A 4,037-nucleotide genomic window follows, 5' to 3' on the forward strand; every position below is an offset into this window, starting at 1 on the left:
GTTGCAGGGAAACAGGTTTTGAACCAATGAAGCTGTATTTACTTAAAAAGAGGGACCACCCTTCATGCGACCTACAGCGTTCGTGGACAGATTTACATTGGGTTCATTGTGCCATCAGGCATGCAGGTTCAGCCAAGTTTCCCTAAGCTCTCAGAGGGTTGCTTTAACTTTTGAATCTGAGTTGCAAAGTTCAATAAATAAGGCCCTATGGATAAGCACAAAGTCAAGAGACGGCAATTGAACAGAATTTGTGAAGGGCGAAGGTATCTGCTTTCAGGCAGTGAACAGGCCCTTTGCACCCCAGCACCCCCCAGCCCCCAGTGGCACTGCTGGACTGAGGCCACTGCACCATAGAGATGCCTATCCTGAAAAACCTAGCCACCGTGGCCTTCTGTGACATGCAGTCCACACAGGAGATCCAAGAGTAGGTTTAAACGAAGCGGTAGGCACCATGAGGTACCACACCATCACCCTCACCAGGGAGGACTTGGAGAGGTTAAAAGCCCTGAGAGTGACCGTGCAGATAGGCAGCAGCTATGACTCTGAGAACATCAGGGCTGCCAGCAAGCTCAGGATCGCTGTGTGCAGCATCCTGTCCATAGCAGTGGAACAGACAGTCAATTCCACTTCCAGCTGTACCGGAAGAACAGGTGGCTGTACCAGACGCTGCGGGAAGCGACGTGGGTACAGAGTATGGAGCAGATCCACGAGGTCAACTCAGGAGGAGCCTACATCTTAGGGAGATGGTGGGCCTCACTGGCTGCAATTGCAAGAGGCAGGCAGTTGCTGTTCTACCCAAGGCCTTTGGATTGAGTGTCATATTTTATGACCCCTACTTGCAGGATGGGATAGAATGTTTCCTGGGCCTGCAGAGGACCTACACCCTGCAGGATTTGTTGTATGAGAGACACTGCGTCTCCTTGCACTGTAATCTCAATGAACATCACCACCACCTCTTTGATGACTTTACTATAAAGTAGATAAGGCAAGAAGCATTCCTTGCAAATGTAGCCTGGGGCATCCTGGTGGATGAGAAAGCCTTAGCTCAGGGCCCTCAAGGAGGGCAGGAAAGGAGAGGCAGCCCTCCAAATGCATGAATAGGAGCCCTTCAGCTTTGTTCCTGGTCCATTGAAAGATGCATCAAATCCTATCTGTACTCCCCACACCGCCTGGTATAGTGAGCAAACATCACTAGAGACAAGGAAGGCAGCTGCCACCAAGATCCGCCAAGCCTTCACATCCCAGAAAGCTTAAGAAACTGTGTGAAGGGCTGGGCGTTGTGGCACATCCCTGTAATCCCAGCACTTCGGCTAAAATGGGTGGATTACTTGAGCTCAGGAGTTCAAGACCAGGCTGGCCAACATGGTGAAACCCCGTCTTTAACAAAATATACAAAAATTAGCTGGGCATGGTGGTGTGTGCTGGTAATCCCAGCTACTCCGGAGGCTGAGGCACGAGAATCGTTTGAATCTGGTAGGCGGAGGTTGCAGTGCGCTGAGATCGCACCACTAAAACAAAAAAAAAGAAAAGAGAAAAAAAAGAAAGAAAACTGTGTGAACAAGGAATTCTTTGTCACATGAGCTCCTTGGTCAATAATAAACCAGCAAGCAGTTTATCCCGAGCTCAATGGTGTGCATGCAGATATTGGCCAAACATGGTGGATCTGGCTCCAGGAGGACTTCCTGCCACCATGGGAGGGATCATCCCTGGAGGCATTCCAGTGATTCACAATCTCCCCACCGTGGCACACCCTTACCAAGCTCCCTCTCCCAACCAGCCCATAAAACATGGGGACAATCAAGAACACCCCAACGAGGTCAGACGGTGGCTCACTCCTCTAATCCCAGCACTTTGGGAGGCTGAGGCAGGCAGATCACTGAGGAAAGAGTTCGAGACCAGCCTGAACAACATGGAAAAACCCTGTCTCTACCAAAAACATACAAAAATTAGCGGGGCGTGGTGGTGGGCGCCTGTAGTCCCAGCTACTCGGGAGGCCAAGGCACGAGAATCGCTTGAACTTGGGAGGCAGAGGTTGCAGATAGCGCCACTGCACTCAGCCTGGGCTATAGAGGGAGACTCTGTCTCAAAAAAAATTAAATAAATAACACCTTAACAAGCAATAGCAGAGAATGCCGAAAGATAATAATTCAGATAAACTTGAGACCAACAGACAGCAAAAAAATTAATGAAGAGAAAAGGAATTTGATGGTCTTTTTAAACTGATTCTGGATATATGCATCATTAATGTTGCAGTGTTAAAACTAGCTGGAAAGTTGAACATGTCCTCTGCTTACAGAAGAGCTGAAAGACTATGATGTTATTTATTAATAACCAGCTGCTGTTATTGTATGTTAAGTTTTTCATCTGTGCGTCAACCCACAAAGAATAAATAGTGATTTTTCCTTTATCAGTCCTTTGGGCACAGCAGGTCCTGAACACTCTGCTCCAAAATGTTACATCAAGAGTTTCAAAAACATGAAAATAAAAAACGTTAGGAGGAAATCCCTGTTTTAAGACTCTAGTCCCTTCAGGCTACAGAGGCTGATTACCTCTTTTTGCTAATAGGAACATTACATTACTACAAAATGGAGACAAAATTGTTTGCCTGTGTTAGATATCTGCATGCATAGGATTGGAGACAGCACAGACTCCTGTACAGAAAACTGTCTTTCACATCTGAACTGCATACTGAGTGGGCAAGTTGGTTTTAAGTTCAGTAAAACCTTCTGACGATGGGGAAAAATAGTATTAAGTTTCACAACCTGTTTTTACTCAAATATATTTTCTCAGTCTCAGATCCTCTGCTATTTTATTAAGTGGAAAGTCTTTAACTAAAAGAGTTCAAGAAGATAATGTTGCATTTCCTTATATCTCAGGGAACACTTTTTATGATAACTTGTCAGATCTTCTATGAACAAACCCACTTTTTTAGACATTGATAAAGTCTTCTTTTCTTCCCATGACATTTTATACAAGTACACTTCAGATGTATTAGATTTGACTAATTTTAACAAATCCTATCAGATTTGTATCAAGTAGTTACATGCTTTATTCATAGTCTTTGTGAATCATTGCCTTTTTGTTTTAAAAGATGGCCTATTCTGCACCTTTATATAAGTATATTCTTGTTTTTGTGACAAAAGAAAAACTTTAAAACTGTCCCAAATAGAAAAATGGCTATCAGAAGTATGTTTTGTTTCAGTGTGAGTTATCATTACTATATTTGTTTATTGTAAAGGTGGACATTTAGCATTCAATGCAATTCCCAATAAAAAAATTTCTGTTAAGTTCTGAAATTCAGTTACATCTCACTAACGTAAAAGTTCTCTACTTGAGATGTTTAAGGCAACTGCATTGTCAATTAGCCAAATTCCAACCCTTGTTACTCCAGGGTTCTATCTGCCTAATACCATAACCAGACTCAAGAACACTGAAAAGTACTTCATGTGATAGAAAGTTAAATTAAAAATTAAAACCTCACACAAGTCCATCATTATCAAATCATGCCATCCTTAAGATATAATAGTGAGTTAGAGCTAAGTCAATTCAAAAAACAAAGTTGCTCAACTTTTAGAGTTTTGATTTTAATTTAACCCAAAGCAAAATTACCTGGCTCAAGGGAGGGAAGTGAACCTTGAAACTCTTTTGCCAATAACCGAACAATTGTGACATTTACAAAGAGATGTTGTAAAATAATTTACATCAGCCATTTCCATAGGTTAAGAACTCTAAGTTAATTTCATGGATCTTCCTTTTTAAATAGCATTAAACCTTTATACTAAAAACAAAAGTATGTTTCTACGTTGTATTTTTATATCAGCAGCAGCAAGCAAAAAATGTTTTCATTTTTCGCTGTTGTTGTTTATTTTTTCAGTGGCCAGTTCTATAATTTATTTTTTGGGTTTTTTAATTTTTTTTGTTGAAAACAATGTTTTGTTTTGTTTTGTTTTGAGATGGAATCTTGCTCTGTTGCCCATACTAAAGTGCAATGACACGATCTTAGCTCACTACAACCTCCGCCTCAAGCGATTCTCCTG

At 42.0% G+C, this 4,037-nt stretch overlaps 1 pseudogene; it reads left to right on the forward strand.

Moving 5' to 3' along the window:
* The first annotated feature begins 207 nt into the window (after positions 1 to 207).
* Positions 208 to 3,250, forward strand: LOC116480608 (C-terminal-binding protein 2-like; annotated as a pseudogene).
* The last annotated feature ends 787 nt before the right edge of the window (positions 3,251 to 4,037 follow it).

Source organism: Hylobates moloch, unplaced genomic scaffold (genome assembly GCF_009828535.3).
Source record: "Hylobates moloch isolate HMO894 unplaced genomic scaffold, HMol_V3 SCAFFOLD_3, whole genome shotgun sequence".
In the NCBI taxonomy this organism is placed as follows: Eukaryota; Metazoa; Chordata; class Mammalia; order Primates; family Hylobatidae; genus Hylobates; species Hylobates moloch.